We start from the raw sequence: 17,533 nt of genomic DNA, 5'->3' as shown, positions 1-17,533 counted from the left end.
GGTTGTTCCCCAAAATCTCGCAATACATGGCCCCGGTCATCCTCTCCTTAATACAATGCAGTCGCCCTGTCCCATGTGTAGAAAAAACCCCCAGAGCATGATGCTACCACCCCCATGCTTCACAGTAGGGATGGTGTTTTTGGATGGTACTCATCATTCTTCTTCCTCCAAACACGGTCAGTGGAAATATGACCAAAAAGTTCTGTTTTGGTCTCATCTGACCACATAACTTTCTCCCATGACTCTTCTGGATAGTCCAATTGGTCATTGGCAAACTTAAGACGGGCCCTGACATGTGCTGGTATAAGCAGAGGAACCTTCCGTGCCATGCATAATTTCAAACCATGATGTCTTTGTGTATTGCCAACAATTACCTTGGAAACGGTGGTCCCAGCTTTTATCAGGTCCTACTCCTCCCGTGTAGTTCTGGGCTGATTTCTCACCTTTCTAAGGATCATTGAGACCCCGCGAGGTGTGATCTTGCATGGAGCCCCAGTCTGAGGGAGATTGACAGTCATGTTTAGCTTCTTCCATTTTTTAATGATTTAATGAACAGTGGACTTTTTTTCACCAAGCTGCTTGGACATTTCCCCGTAGCCCTTTCCAGCCTTGTGGAGGTGTACAATTTTGTCTCTATTGTCTTTGGACAGCTATTTGGTCTTGGCCATGTTAGAAGTTGGATTCTTACTGATTGTATGGGGTGATTGTGATTTCGGGATTTTTTTTTTTAAATTATGTCTCTCACAGTGGACATGCACCTACGATGACAATTTCAGACTCCTCCATGATTTCTAATTGGCAGAACTTGGAAAATAGCAGTGTGTTCAAATACTTATTTTCCTCACTGTATATAAAATATCTAAAAAATTTGCATTAAGAACAGAAGTACATAATCAAATGACAGACGGTTTTGATTAAAGGCCCTGGATGGTGTGCATACTTGCATGTGTGGGGTATGTGGCCCTGTCCCGTCTGTCCCATTACAACCAGCTGGAAGTGATAATGCTTATAGAGAGCTCATCTCCTGAGACCAGTACAAATGAAAAGCCGTGAAATTAGCTCCCTTTAACCTCTGTAACCCATCCCACCCACACCCACACCCACAAGTTCCCACTGGACCATTTGACATGAGTGTCATCTGGGCTATGATGACAAAGCAATGGCAGAAACAAGTCGCCAGAGATTACCAGATGAGCCTTGGTGCTTGAAGATGCAGTAGAAAGCCTTTTTATGTAAACTATCATGACACCATCAGCGCCTACTCATGTCTGACCATATGGAACAGTAATGGTAAAAGCTTAACACATAATTGGTCACCGTTAATTTGGTTCATCAAACAAGAATGCACAGTTATTATGTATCCAAATTAGATTTTGGGGTTAACCTTGAATTCCTATCCCATTTTATTAGTAAAACATACTTTCTATAAAATAAAAATTATTAATCAATATATCTATAAATATTTATATATACTGTGTACATAGATTAATATTTTTTTAAACAACATACAACTTGCAACATGGACACATCCTTCCCTCCTATTACATACACACCCAAATGCTGAGATGTTATCTAATGGTAAGGTTTCACGACCATTTAGTTTACCAAGATCCACCCGACAGGGGTGCCCCTTGTCCCCAATGTTATTCCTACTACCAATTGATGGCAAGTCATGGCCGTTAGAGAGGACATTACAATGGGTGAGGGATAGATCATTGTATCTATTCAATTTCAATTCAATTTTATTTATAGTATCAATTCATAACAAGCGTTATCTCAAGACACTTTACAGATAGAGTAGGTCTAGACCATACTCCAGAATTTACAAGGAGTAAATTCTGGAGTGTGTAATATATCTCTGTCTGTATATTATTATTCTTGACAAATTTAAAATATAGTATTCCCAATCTGATGACATTAATCAATAATTTTGGTGAGATTTCCAGATATAAAATTAGCAATCTTAAATCAGTTTTAATATTTATTAATAAGAACTAAAGGCGTAACATCGTCAATATGTATAACTACTGAAGGTTTAAAATACTTGGGTGTTAAGATTACTCCCGAACTCAGTGATGTAATGTCAGAAAATTATAACCCCCTAATAGACAGAGTAAGCAAAACATTGGTTTGCTGGTCCAATTTACCTATATCTTTGATTGGTCAAATAAATATATAAAAAATTACCATTCTGCCCAAATTCCTTTATTATTTGCAAACACTCCCACTGCCACAACCAACATTTTTCTGAGAGAATTAACAAGTTATTTGCTCAATTAATCTGGAACAATAAAAAGACTACAGTCTATATACTTCTCTCTTTTTCCTATGAGAGGAAAGGCCTTCAACGTCCTAATCTCAGATTGTATTATACGGCCACCCAGCTGACCATAGCCTCAAATTATTACCAAATCCCCAGCCTAGGAGAGCATTGAGCAAGGGTCTTTCCCAGATTTACCAATTAAATTTTATCTTTATTATTCAGATATTGGGAACTTAAAAAAGGTACAACAAATCCTTTTCTTAAAAATACAATTTAAGATGATATTACAGGACCAACCATCCCCGCAGAACCAAAAGTAATTACACATCTATGATGACAGTCAATAAAAAACTACTCAAATGTATTAAAATTGCCCTTATTATAGCCAACAAATGTATAGCTATGCATTGGACTGATGTATCACTACCTACATTTGCTAGATGGACGAATGAACTGGCATTCTGTACAGGGGCTTGAGAAAGTTTACACAAGTATCTACGATCAATTTCCAAAAGATATTTATTTCTAAACAATTAGGAAAATCCAACCTTTTAAGGACATAAATTTACTTTGTGAATGAATAATCTATTGTAAATACATAAATGTTCTTCCTTGAAATAAAGGGGGCATAAGCATACACATCCTATGATAAAGTCCCATAGAGGCAGGCACATTTTTATTTTATATTTATCTGTATTATTTTATAAGGTCCAGTTATTTCATGGATCCAGGGTACTATGCATCCTGATAAAGTTCCCTTGGTCTTTGGAATTAAACTAACCCTTATATCATCACATACCCTTCACTATACATAGATATTGGCATGGTATTATTTCAGTTGCTTAATAGCTGCTCTGATTTGCATTTGATATTATGGAAAGTTCCCCATGCCTATCTCTATGTGTGGCGAAGGGTATGTGATGATGTGGGTTTATTTTAATTCCAAAATGCCAAGGGAACTTTATCAGGATGCATAGTATCCTGGATCCATGAAATAACTTGTCATTCCCTAAATGTTTTTAATTAAGGCATTAAGATCAATTTCCAAAAGATGAATTTTCATTCCTTTTTTTTAAATTAACTTTAGCATGGGCGTGTAAACTTTTTCAAGCCACTCTATACCACGTGAAAAGATTATGTATAATTTAAAGGGTAACCTGATGAGTTTAAAAAGATCTGGGGTGGTTTCCTAGCATATGTGGACACAATGCCCACAATACAGTAATCCTTTTATATCTACACAATGCCATGAGATGGTTAAACATGCTTATACAACAATTGGTGCGGTTTCTAGCTTTATTTTTTTTTGTTTTAAATTTCTTTTCTACCTCTCTCCTATTTTGGATACAAAATAGGAGTAAACAGGTTTCACCCAGTATTAAGATGGAGGATTTAGAATATGGCATATTAAAGGGTACCAGAAAGTGATGGACCTATGTGTAGATGGGGTTTTGTTTTCCTTCGATCAATAATGTCAGAGATACCAGGTCACTAGAAAACATTTCTTTAAATATTTAAACTTTATTTGTCATCCAAATTTAAACAGATGTGTATTATGCCCTTATCAACTATAGAGAAAATAACTTGACGATGACTATAATTAAATGTATGATGCAATATTGGTGATGAATAAAAACAAAACTAAATATCGTTTACCAAATAAAAACTATGCAAAATTGGGTCTTAATTTCCGACAAAATGTTATGACATTATTTTGTCTCTATGCAGTATTTTTGCTTCCTGTGTCTCGCTTCTGGGGCTGCATCAGGTCACAGACACAGGCAACACTACTTCCTCAAGCCCCACTTGTGGCATTATTTAGAAGATGCAGCTGAGGTGAGTTAGCTAACACAAACGACCATTTTAACATTAGCTCTAACTCTAACCATGAAAATGACTTAGACAAACGTGTGTGACTACTGTGTATGTATACATTTGTTTGTGAGAGAGTTATAAGTTTGTGTATGTGTAATAATAATAATAATTATAGTTACAATAATAATAATAATAAGATACCCAGATATATACAATACCTTGCTTTGGCCACTAAAATGCACCTGACTGGAAGGTTGTTACGGGGCACTGAGCTGTTAAAGGTAAAGCTTTTGACTTGGGCCAATTTGCCCTATTACCTAAACATTTCGAGAAAGAGTCAATGATCCATAACAGGGTATGTTTCGGACACAAAAAGTAATATGTAATTTGCATGAAGCAAGTTTGTGCACTACTACCTCCTACTTTGACACCTGGGACGTTAGTCTCCCCCCTTATGGCTGCTACCAAAGGCTCTATGGCTTAACAAAACAACTAAGGAGAAAGAGATGAGCTTCTTCCCTTTGCAAAAGCAAAATATTATGAAATAATTAGTCAGTTTTCCCTGCAGTCTCCGGGTGCTTAAAGAGCATCGTATTCCACTTTATAAAATACTGCCAAACCCGTACAATTTCAAAAATTACTCTCATTTTTTATTTAACCATAACAAATGCCTTTTTGGCATTGAGGGAAATAGCAGCTATCGGGGCTTGTCTATCAGCTACAAAACATGCATTATTAATGAGATGCCAGCCCAGTCTTACGGCAGTTCATAAAATGGTTATTTAATCTACTGATTCATGTATAGCAAGGAAGCCCAATGTGGGGCCCGTGGGCCAAGTTTGGCCTGTGCTGTCTTTGTTTGGCCCGCCATAGACTTGATATGCTACTGCTTATTTTCCTCCTATTTTAAAATATTGACTACAAAACTGTTTGTTTTCAGTTAAAATGTACGTAATCGAAGTTTAACGCCAATTCAAAGCACAGTGCTGGTAAGCTTCCCATTTAAATTACATATGTACGCTGTTTCTACTGAGAAAGGCAAGAATTACCTTATTTTCCTTAAAACATTTATTTTGGGCCCGTGGAATATGTTGTTTGTTGTGTTCAATTTCATCACAGCGCTTGGGAGCGCTTTAAAACCTATTTTATACAGTCCATGTTTTAAACTAACAGAAGAAAGTAGTAACGTTTGTGATGCATTTGGCTTGTAAAATTAAATGAGAACCAAAGTTGTCAAAAATATATATCTATTAGGGCTGGACAAGTTATCGCGTTATTATCACGTTAACTAATTAATTAATTAATGCCGACAGATTTTTTATCGTGCGTTAACAGTTTTTATTATTTCTTTATTATCGTAAAAGTTTGGTGCTCACAGGCTTTGTAAATACTGCAAAGTTGAATTTCTTATCACCGGAGTACTTCCAGTCTGAAATATCACCTAGTTGGTACCAGCAAAACATTCAACGAAACACACAGTGGCGCGAGGCTTCGACAGGCTACGTTAGATGCAGCGTGGGGGGGTTGAGAAAAACAAAGGGAAGAGACGCTAACAAATGGCATTGCAAAGTGGATAGCTACAGACTGCGGGCCGATAGGGTTGTGGAGGACATCGGTGTGAGAACCACAACAACGACGGCAGGTATGAGATTCCCTCAAACACGCACCATCACAAGAAGAATACACAAGTTGTATGAAAAGAAGAGGACAACGCAACAACATGCACTTGCTGTTGCTTTAACTAGAGACTACTGGACTCACTGGGTAACCAGAATCATCTCGGAGCTGCAGTGCAACATATTTATGAAAACGTGCTCTGATTGGAATAAAAACAAAGGAGAGACATTATGATGACACTTATTGAAGTTGCACAGCAGTGGAATGTGTCAAATAAAGTCACTGCAGTTAGCCCAGATAGTACAAATAGATACGAAATATGATCACTGCTGCGAGCCTTCTGCCTTCTGATCATGTCACCTGCTTTGCGCACGGTCTCCAGCGTTTTGTCACAGTGTCTCTGCTTTACAGCGCGTTGGACAGTTTGACAATGTCCTTGCGAAGTGCAGAAAAGTTGTGGGGCTCTAAACCCAGTCCAGCAAGGCTGCAGAGTTAGAGTAACAACAAATGAACGTGTACATAAGAAGGAGTCGCTTATGCAACACGTTCCAACCAGATGGAATTCATCTCTGGACATGATGAATACATTATGTTTTAGTGGAGATGTACACTAAATATATTTATTTAACTGCTACTTTATAAACAAAATGCTGGTAAGTTTTTGCAGAACAAATTTTACGGCACTTTCATTCATATGGCAGAACATTTAAAATAAAATGCACTATATACACTACTTTTGAATTCAATATTTCATTTTGCGATAATTGCGATTAATCAGGGAAACTATGCGATTAAAACTTTTAATTGCTGCCCAGCTCTACATATATATACACGTGTATATATATATATATGTTTATACATACACACACACACACACTCACACACACACACACACACACACACAGACAGTATACATATATATATTTTAAATCAAATTATTTAAAAATTTAAGCGTGTAAAGGGTGAACTGAGATTGCGATTTCATAATGGTTAATCATTCAGGCCTACCCCTGATCACAGCCTTCAAGGCCTCCCATGCCACCCCTGCAGATTACAAGGAGGACCAATTGATCGCAAAGTAACCTATTAGCTCAGACCTAAGCTATTCTATGTTTTCTGGCTCTTGTATAAGGGCGTAGTTAAGGCGCCAGCTATAAGAGCACCTTCTCTCACTTTGAGGTAGCAGGTCTAGGCACACCAATGCATGGTGAGAGATTACGATATTACCTATCACACATCCCATGGAATTTTTGGTCCTAAAATGGTCATAAATGGATACTGGAGTAGCTACTTCCCGTATACTGCTGCAATGAAACGATTGGTTACATTGTAACCTTGGTTCTCTAAGTGAAGAGACTCTTTCTATTGTATATATTGAACGGTGGATAACTAGTCTCAATCCAATAGAGGACATGGACATGCCTATTCCTAAAAAATAAACTATATTTCAGGCTCAGCAGCATTTCATACTTGAAGAAAAAATTAGTCTCTGTTTGCACTTGCAATTGATAATTGAGATAGCACTACTTTGTGGTTAGCATTTAAACTAGGGCTGCACGATTACGTTACTCTGTCCTCTATGACTGTCTGTGACATCTAGAAACTAAGATGCACGGTGCAGGGAATTGCTCATGAGCAGACGGCTTTACGGAGCGTTAGATTGGCTTTGCAAAAAACCCGGAGCGTTCTATGAAATGACGCTTTAAAAAATAAACGCTCGATCACGCAAATTTGATCGTGGAAAGTCAAAATCGTGATTACGATTAAAATTCGATTAATTGTGCAGCCCTAGTTAAAACAAATATATTTTTGTTTTTTTAAGGGAGACTAAAGTAGTTTAGTGAGAAGGTTACACACATCTTCAATTAAAAGTTAGAAGCTCACATCACAGTTATTACATCTGAAGAGGTTAGTTATACAGAAAAGAAGCAAGCCATTTGAGTTTGGGGTAAAACCCTTCCCGGAATAAGACAATTTTTCCAGTCAAATTTCGTCATTGAAGTTTCCTTTAAAATAATGTTAAAATCCTGTCTCGTCTCAACCCAATCTTATGTAACGTGTCGTGCTCTGAGTGTCTTATCACAGCCCTATTGAGTACTGGTTTGTCAAGCACAGGTTTTCAAAATAAATCAATGACAAAAACATAGACATGAATAATTATTTCTAATCATCTCAGTCTGATCAACAAATCAGGGATTTCAATTCAATTTTTTCCCGCACGCAGATCATCAGAAGTCACATCACATGCTATTTCTGGCAGGCTGTGTTAGGAAGCTGATTTGTGTGGCTGATCAGTGTGAAAATCTGGTATCAGTTTGCCCACGGCTCGTAGCTTAATCATCAGATTCACCATCAGTCCTCTCTCTCCTCTCTTCCAGTAATCAGTATGCTTTGTCAGATAGAGGGCTAACAGCTTGAGGATGACATCACCATGGCAATGCTGCTCACTGACAGCCTGAGGGCTACACTGCTCTGGGATTGGCTAACGCTGGCCTCCACCCACCATCTTCACACAGGCGTCATCCAATCAAATGGACCGCAAGCAAATTAGACACACGGGTTAATATGTGGTACAACACAGAGACACAAAAGCTCTGGAGAATGCCTCTGGGTATCGCTACACTCATCCTCTTCACATAGTTGGCAAGGACCGTAAATGAAACTCTGGAGGAGCGTGTGTGTTTCTGATTTCCCCATGCTTTTTTTTTTGCTGCCTGTTTTGTGTGTATGTGTGTGTGTGTGTGTGTGTGTGTGTGTGTGTGTGTGTGTGTGTGTGTGTGTGTTAGTTGGCCCATGTGTGTGTGTGTTGTGTGTGTTCTAGAGGTAGCCTGCACCTTTGACTCCAGCCTAGAGGAAGGCTTAGATTAGAAACAAAAAAAAGTTCATTTAAAATGCTAAATATTCTTAAAAACCATCTCAGAGTTGGGTTAATTTTTGGAAACCTGGGACAGACCACAGGTTGGTCACAGAGTGCTTCTACAACTTGGAATGGAACTCTCCAGTTGCCTCTCCTTAAACTCTGCCAAATGTATGCTGAATTGTCTATACAAATAAAAATATGAGTTGAGCTTTAATGTGGTTGACTTTGGGACAGTGATAGCATGTAGATGAGTCTCTTGCAAACTCTGCTATTCTCTGGCCAACTCTGTTTTTTTTTTAATGTAAACATCAGTGTAAATACAAAGGAAAAGGTGGAGAAGCTAACAAGACCGTCTTTGCGACATTTTACACATCTTCTTAATAAATAATAAAATATATTAACACTAACATGTTTTGTTACTCAAGATGGAATTACCGGAAAAAGGTACTTTTGATTAAATAAAAACCTTTTTCCAGTTATATGTTATTATAGTTTTATTTAGAATAGTGTTCAAATCTGATCTTGTGAGCCGAGTGTCTCGTCACATCCCTAAACATTACAAAGTCATTGTGTCATAATATTTTGGTCCAATACTGCATGATCTTACATTAACGTTAGGTAGCACATTAGCACCATTGTAATATAGTAAAAGGCTAATTTGATGATGATCGCTTCTCTCACCTGGACAGGGCGGCCAGAGCTCCTTTACAGCTAAAGTCGCCCACGGTGTGTATGTACGTTAATGCAGACCATGGTAAAAATCAGACAGTAACTAACTATTTCCCTATCATAATAACTGACCTTGTTACACTATGGGGAAACTAAAGATTACGTTTTGCTAATTTGCATAGCTATCCAACCAAGTAGGGCTGGGCGATATGGAGAAAATATGGAGCCCTTCAACCAAGCGTACATTTTTTACTGAGGTAACATAACAACCCCCCCACCCCGTCATCTGTTTGGTGTATTATCAGAAACCTTATCCGAAATATATCCTGCTTAGTTTTGAAAAAATGCTATTGTTTGATGAGGACTGTTTCATAGCAGGGCTTGGCTTCTATCTCTTTTTGTTTCTTTTTAACTTGTCTATTTACGTGTGTAATTTAAACGTTGGCCCCAGGGCCAGTTCCCTATAGTGCAGGTCGCTGGACAGCCTTCCGATGCCATTAAGCACAGATGGCAAATTGTTTTCTAGGAATCACTCCTTCCCTCTCTATGTGCTCTTTGATTGTGTATAAGTGTTGCAGGGAGAAGCAGGGCCACAAAGCCTGCAGATTACACACAATGGTTAAATCAATTCCACACAGACCCTCAATGCAGATAGACACAGACGGGTTCAACTGGCTTAACCAAACTGCTTATGAACCGGCTTTACCAAACTGGTAATAAAATACTTTCAAGGCACACAACTAAATTGTGCTTATGTATTTTTGCTATATTTTTCAATCATTGTATGATACACCAGTGATCAATTAACAGCATTGTTACATTATCAAGGGTGGGCAATAACACCTTATTAACTATTAAGCCACCGAACGGCATGCTTGGTACAGCTCTCTGTCACTTTTTGTGAAAAAACTGATCAAGTATAAGAGATCAGTGATGTTGCATTAGCAAACAAACATTTCAAGCATCAGCAATGTAACTTTAGGAATGAAGGCTTATTTCTTGTAAAATAGCCTGGCCTAACTAGCTAGCTGTCAGCAAATGATGCGTGGCTCTAGCATTGTTTAAGAATGCAAATATGTCTTGGCAGGTGTATTGCTCAGGACCAAAAGAAGCACAGTGTAGAGTGTAATGTTGTTTGGATGAGTGTTTTTCGATAAAGCAGCAAGCATCCTATGAAGCAATCAAACAGAACACACACATTTTAAACAGGCAATACACTGTGTTGACGTGAACAGTACTTGCAAGTCGGAAACTGATACTTAAATTGACTCTGTTGTGTCTTTAATAAAGCTTTGAACCCTCTCTGCCTGGTTAACACCAGCATCTTTCACACTGAGCCACATCTCACTTTATAAATCAGGCTTTCTGTTGTTATTTGGAGTTTTAAAGCCTTGTCGGAGATACCCCTGATGACATGCCAAATAACACCATCAGAGTTACTTTCTCAGACTTTATTAGGTTCCTCCAGAGCCACAACCAGCCACACAACTGTTGTTCCAGACTGTGTAGTACTAATCATGACAAGTAAACTGACCTTCATACATTTACAGTGCTAGGTCTAAGTGGAATACAACAATTTTTACACATTTAGAATTTCAGCTGATTTTTCATTCTCTGATTTCTACTAATATCCCAAATACTTAGAAATATGCAACAATAGATAAACAATGCATATTAATGCAGGAGTCAAAGGTGTTAGTGTGTTGTGTGCAGATGGACGCCAGAAAGAAGGATCCTATTGGAGCTGGGAGAGCAGCTGTTGTAATTGATTTCTGCTGCCACACCAGGGCTAAATGACTGGAATTAGTGGACTATGAACAAGGTCTATTATTATTGGGATGCTCATGATTAGCTCGTTACTCAGCTCACTGAGGCTCATCTAGCCGCCTGTCACAGAAGAGAGGGGGCGCTGTATATGGATGTGTTTGTGTACATATTTAAGCCTTTGTAGCCAATAAGCCATGTCTAAAGTATTGAAGCATCAAAGCCTGAGAAGTTAGCAAAGCCATTAAAAAAAATCCTCTAGCATTCCATACAATGATACAAAATGTATGGTATCTAAACGGACTTAGGCTCAGCTCCTCTGCTGCTTAAGATATTTAAATGTTATTTTAACACAACCCAACAAAAATACAACAAGGAAATAATAAAAACTAAAATTCCCAGAGCACTTTTTTATTAAAATCAATCTCAAAGTGCTAAAGAGTAAAACAAGATTCAAAAAAGTTCAAACAAAAGAAAAAAAATATTATTTAGCAGAATGTGACACTTGAAAATACATGCTTTCTCGCCTAAATGTTTAATCGAAAAAGAAAAGTGATAGAGCTCCCATATACAATACTTTGGCCCTCTGGGATGTGCCTGAGGTTATTTGGAAGCTAACACTCAATTTTTTGTTCCAAGTGTCAGAGTGATTCTAGGCCTTACTGACACAGAGCTACAGAGGTTAGAATAGAGGTTTTCTATTTCTGTCACAGGCATACATCTGTAAAATGATTTGAACTGTGAAAAACACAGCACTGGAATCTGCTGACGTCAGAGAATTTGACGGTATGCTCAGAAACACTGTGGCAGTCCCGGGAGAGAAGATAGAAACCATGAAAGCACAGAAATCATAAACTGAAATCATAAACGGAAAGCTTTCTTTCCGTTGAAACTCTGACACTACAAGATTGTGAGGCAACCAGCTCGTTTTGGATAAAATGGCTTGGATATTCTAATTCCTTAGATTTTTGGCGATACAGGAAAAAATGTTTTTTGGCGATCTTTCATTGTTGTGAATAAAGACACAAGGAAAAAGGTATGGATGCACACTTGACTATAGACACTAGCGCGCAGAATTTTTCAGTTTATCTTTATTTTCTTTAAAAATAAGTTTCTCTGCTTTAAAAAGAAGCTGTGAAACGACAGACATTAACAACTTGTTCAGGCAACTCAGGGTTTTCCAATCCAGCGACGTGCGCTCACATAAAAAAGGGGGTGTTTACTCCATATGACCAAATCGCAAACATTGACAGGTCTACCAGAGTAGCAAATTTGGCGTAAAAAGGTCAAACAAGAATCCTACAGAAACATGAAGAACATACATACGGTTTCACAGGCAAAAAGCAATACAGTTGCTGCTTCCTAACCCAGGAAGGAAAGCTGGCAAAAAATATCCAACGCTGTTAATGCCTACAAGACTTATCAATATCACTTCCCCATCAGTCCGATCATGATTACACTTGTGCATTCCATACACTTTTGTTGCTGTAGCCTATTTCAGTTCCAACCCTGGCAGTGGTAAACGATCAGGAGAGCAAATCAAAAATATAAATAATTCATAATAATAATAATAATAATTCAAACCAATACAAGCATTGGCAACATACGGGTCAAGAATCTGACAAAGACCCATACATCTATATCTTTCATAAAGATACCCATCAGGAAATGTTAACGGGGTTGTTGGTCTGTAAATGTTTGAACTTTTCTGAGGGCACCTCTCACTATCCGGGCACCAAGCTGCCATTATCAATCAAGTATTGATTGGTGAGTAAGTGGTGCTTTTATACCAGCTAATCTCCCATCTTCAACATAACCTGCTTCCGAGCGGGTTAGCTGTTCAGCATAAATTACCAGGGCGATTTAACCTGGTAACAAGTGATCCACCGTCGTGATACACAAAACCCTGGGTTGAACCTGAAGTTACCTCATTAACGCCAAATCTTGCTTCATAGTATAGGCCTCTGGTCTATTTCAGCTTCAGGATGTTAAGTCATTTTTCAGGGCATTAAACAACACCTCTCTGTTTATAGCCACAGTCAGTCCTTTCACTCATTACGCATCAAGTAAATACTATAAGGAACAGCTGTCGTGAAAACTTCTTTTATATTGAACAATATAGTAGTACAGTAAATTCAGAAGTTTAGCAGAAATCATCGAATTTTTGTGGCAATATTTGCCAACGCAAGTCTGTATGTAAACATTCTTTACATACAGATTTAAAATAAAAAGCTGCTCTCTGTTTTTATTTATTACACATTTTGTTTGAGTGCCCTGGGTGGCACAGCGAGAACGGAAGTGAAAGAGCAATGCAGTATTTGTGCTGCTGCTTGTGATCAGCTTGTCAGGAATGATCTAACTACAGCAGGCAGCTGGGAAACGCCCCCTCCTCCCCATGTCCTTAGGATTTTCCCACCTCAGACTTGTTTGGCTGATAAGCTGCTGCCATGAGCTGGTCAAGGTCAGCAGTTATCTAGCCCCACCCCAGTGTTTATATAAAAGAGCCGCAGCTCAATGAGTGCTGGTGGGCACTTCTCTGAGCGGAGCAGCCTCCCTTTTTTCCCTGGGAAAACAGCGCTGATGTACTGAGGGACAGGGTCAATGCTGACATCTGCTGGTGCAGAGGTGAAGTGTGTCCCTGTCTGATATTACAATCAGTAGAATGGTTAAGTTGTTACTGGTTAGTACAGGTACTTTTACTTCTACCGCTTAGTTGTTGTTTTTTTATTTCCATTTTGTTAAACATTTTGTTTACATTTTACTATTTTGCAATATTTCAGAGAAAAAAAAGAGAATTTTGAGAGCACTATGTTTATTTGTCATTAGAAAATGTTTCCTCATCTGGTACACTTGACTTATTTACCATGTAACGTTACCTGAATTTAATAAAACGTTTTATTATAATACGCCACAATTATATATATGTGTTTGTACTCAAATAAAATAACGTAATAAAATATTTGTTGCATGAAGAGCTCTTTTGCTATGAAACTTAACATACAAAATATATAGGATAATAAAAAATGAAACATGCATTTTGAGGTGTTTCACCTTGGCTATTTTGGTGTACAACGGCTACTATGTGGCGCTATAGTCAACGTAGACCAGTTAGCGCACTGTTACTCTTTCCAAGGTCGAGCATGTCATTTACGATGCCAAACTTAACTTCTAATTTATAACCTTATAATTATAACTAGTAGAAACATACTGTCATTTGGAGCTAAACGCTAACAGTCGTCCCATTCTGCTGATGTATTTGCTGTCTACCTAGCCCTTACAGAAGGTTTTGTGTTCAGCTTAGAAGTCCAGAGTTTTTCAGGGTCTTTGTGCAATTAATCTGTACCGTTACATCTAAGATTGATACAATGTATGCAAGGAACAAAGAGTTTGTCATTTATATGAGATATAATGTTCAATATGTTTATTTTTGCAAGGGATCACTCCAAATATCCAGAACTGTTTTAGACAGCACAAATGCTTATGTGGCATTGAAATATAAAAATATAAGAATATAAAATATAAAAATATAAAGTTTAGGTAAAGCAGAGAAAAAAGAGAGTCCTGAGAGCAACTATATACATATATAAAAAAGCTTTATAATAATAAAAATAATAATAACACATTATGCGAAAAGTAGTTAAGTATTGACAACAAATAAATATAAATAAATATTGCACTGTAATGAAATGAAATGGTTAAGTACTAAATAATAAATCAATCAATATACATCTGCGAGATTCATGTTCAGTTTTATTTAATTATTTGGCTTTATGGTCCTACAACCTTTATGACATTCAAGTGACCTCAGTGCGACACAAGTATTCTAATATTTCAGTTCAATTTCAGTTTTATCTGAAAAACAATGTTCATAGATTGACTGTGGACAAGAGGGTTATTATGGACAAGAGGGTTGATGTCTTACAAGCTTTTATAGCAAATAAAACCAGACGGACGAGAGGTTGTCAAAAATCCCATAGGGCTCTTGGATATTGGCAACGGCAATGTTCCGCCAACCTTGGGGCTCACACCTCTCGATATTTAATGACAATTGCCTCGCCACGTTACTCCTCCTCCCAGCTGGACGTGCCTGGAACACCTTCCTAGGGAGGCGTCGAGGAGGCATCCTTACCAGATGCCCGAACCACCTCAACTGGCTCCTTTCGACACGAAGGAGCAGCGGCCATACTCCTAGCTCTTCTTGGATGACTGAGCTTCTCACGCCATCTCTAAGGGAGACGCCAGCCACCCTCCTGAGGAAACCCATTTTGGCCGCTTGTACCCTGACAGGTTGGAGATATAATCTCTCCACCTAGTCCTGGGTCTTCCCCGAAGCCTCTGCTTGTACCCTGGACTTTATATTCAAACGAAATATGAAAACAAAGGTTAGCTTGTACCGTTAATTGCTCCTGGGAACAAATACAAAATTGGAAACTATGTAAATTGTGTGGTTTTAATGTAAAATGATAATGTATGTAAAATTAAGTAGTTTGGATTAGTAACATTTGAGTCTTTCTCCACTGAGGCAGCAGTGCTTATGCAAATCTGTGTGTGGGGAAGCCCCGAGCCCCCCGATCTTGCTAGCTTATCAACATTACCAACCCTACCTTTAACCCTAAAGATCCATCTCCAAATTAAGCTCAGTTGCTGGGATTTTCACGCACAACCATTTCTAGGGTTTAAAAAAGAATGGTGTGAAAAGGGAAAAAACATCCAGTATGCGGCAGTCCTGTGGGCAAATATGCCTTGTTGATGCTAGAGGTCAGAGGAGAATGGGCAGACAGATTCCAGCTGATAAAAGAGCAACTTTGACTGAAATAACCACTCGTTACAACCGCGGTATGCAGCAAACAATTTGTGAAGCCACAACACGCACAACCTTGAGGCGGATGGGCTACAACAGCAGAAGACCCCACCGGGTACCACTCATCTCCACTACAAATAGGAAAAAGAGGCTACAATTTGCAAGAGCTCACCAAAATTGGACAGTTGAAGACTGGAAAAATGTTGCTTGGTATAATGAGTCTCTATTTCTGTTGAGACATTCAGATGGTAGAGTCAAAATTTGGCATAAAACAGAATGAGAACATAGATCCGTCATGCCCTGTTGCCACTGTGCAGGCTGGTGGTGGTGGTGTAATGGTGTGGGGGATGTTTTCTTGGCAAACTTTAGGCCCCTTAGTGCCAATTGGGCATCGTTTAAATGCCACGGCCTACCTTAGCATTGTTTCTGACCATGTACATCCCTTTATGGCCACCATGTACCCATCCTCTGATGGCTACTTGCAGCAGGATAATGCACCATGTCACAAGCTCGAATCATTTCATATTGGTTTCTTGAACATGACAATGACTTAACTGTACTAAAATGGCCCCTGTAGTCACCAGATCTGAACCCAATAGAGCATCTGGGATGTGGTGGAACGGGAGCTTCGTGACCTGGATGAATCCCACAAATCTCCATCAACTGCAAGATGCTATCCTAAAAATATGGGCCGACATTTCTAAAGAATTTCTACATGTAGAATTAAGGCAGTTCTGAAGGTAAAAGGGGGGTCAAACACAGTATTAGTATGGTGTTTCCTAATACTCCTATAAGTGTATATATAAGTAATATAAGTATATATATATTAGGGCTGGGCGAGTTAACGCGTTATTATCGCGTTAACTCATTAATTAATTAATTAATTAAATAGAATTTTCTTATCACCGGAGTACTTCCAGTCTGAAATATCACCTTGACAGTTGATACCAGCAAATCATTCAACGACACACTCAGTGGCGCGAGGCTTCGGCAGACTACGTTAGACGCAGCGTGTGGGTAAGTTTAGATAAACAAAGGCAAGAGACGCTAACAGATGCCATAGCGACGTGGATAGCTACAGACTGCAGGCCCATTAGGGTTGTGGAGGACATCGGTCTGAGAATCACAACAACGACGGCAGGTATGAGATTCCCTCAAGACGCACCATCACAAGATCAACACACAAGTTGTTTCAAAAGGAGAGGACTGCAATAGCAACTATGCTACAACATGTGCGCGCTGCTGCTCTTACTGGCAACTACTGGACTCACTGGGTAATCATAATTATCTTGGAGTTACAGTTGCATTATACTGATGAAAAGTAGGCGCTTCATTCATGTGCACTGACTAACATTATGCTGAGACATGCGCGGGACACTTTATTAAAGTTGCACAGCAGTGGAATGTGTCAAATAAAGTCACCGCAGTTAGCCCAGATAGTACAAATGGATACAAAATCTGATCGCTGCTGCGAGCCTTCTGCCTTCTGATCATGTCACCTGCTTTGCGCTAGGTGTCCAGCGTTCTGTCACAGTTCTGTTTCAACGCGTTGGACAGTGTTCCTCAGTGTCTCTGCTTAACAGCGCATTGGACAGTGTCCCTCAGTGTCTCTGCTTTACAGCGCGTTGGACAGTGTCCCTCAGTGTCTCTGCTTAACAGCACGTTGGACAGTGTCCTGCGAAGTGCAGAAAAGTTGTGGGGCTCTAAACCCAGTCCAGCAAGGCTGCAGAGTTAGAGTAACAAC

General features: G+C 38.8%; 1 protein-coding gene and 1 long non-coding RNA gene across 5 annotated transcripts in view; both read right to left on the bottom strand.

Moving 5' to 3' along the window:
* Nucleotides 1-17,533, bottom strand: part of adck1 (aarF domain containing kinase 1) — a 135,576-nt gene that overhangs the window by 78,632 nt on the left and 39,411 nt on the right. The window lies entirely within an intron of this gene.
* LOC117935837 overlaps nt 12,801-17,533 on the bottom strand; it is a 22,052-nt gene continuing 17,319 nt past the window's right edge. Inside the window, exon 3 of the long non-coding RNA XR_004654831.1 lies at nt 12,801-12,952. This is a non-coding gene — a long non-coding RNA (uncharacterized LOC117935837). The remainder of the gene's footprint in view (nt 12,953-17,533) is intronic.

The sequence above is a fragment of the Etheostoma cragini genome, chromosome 20 (assembly GCF_013103735.1).
Source record: "Etheostoma cragini isolate CJK2018 chromosome 20, CSU_Ecrag_1.0, whole genome shotgun sequence".
NCBI classification, from domain to species: domain Eukaryota; kingdom Metazoa; phylum Chordata; class Actinopteri; order Perciformes; family Percidae; genus Etheostoma; species Etheostoma cragini.
The sequence above is the reverse complement of the archived record's forward strand: the minus strand, read 5'-3'. Positions and strand labels throughout refer to the sequence as shown.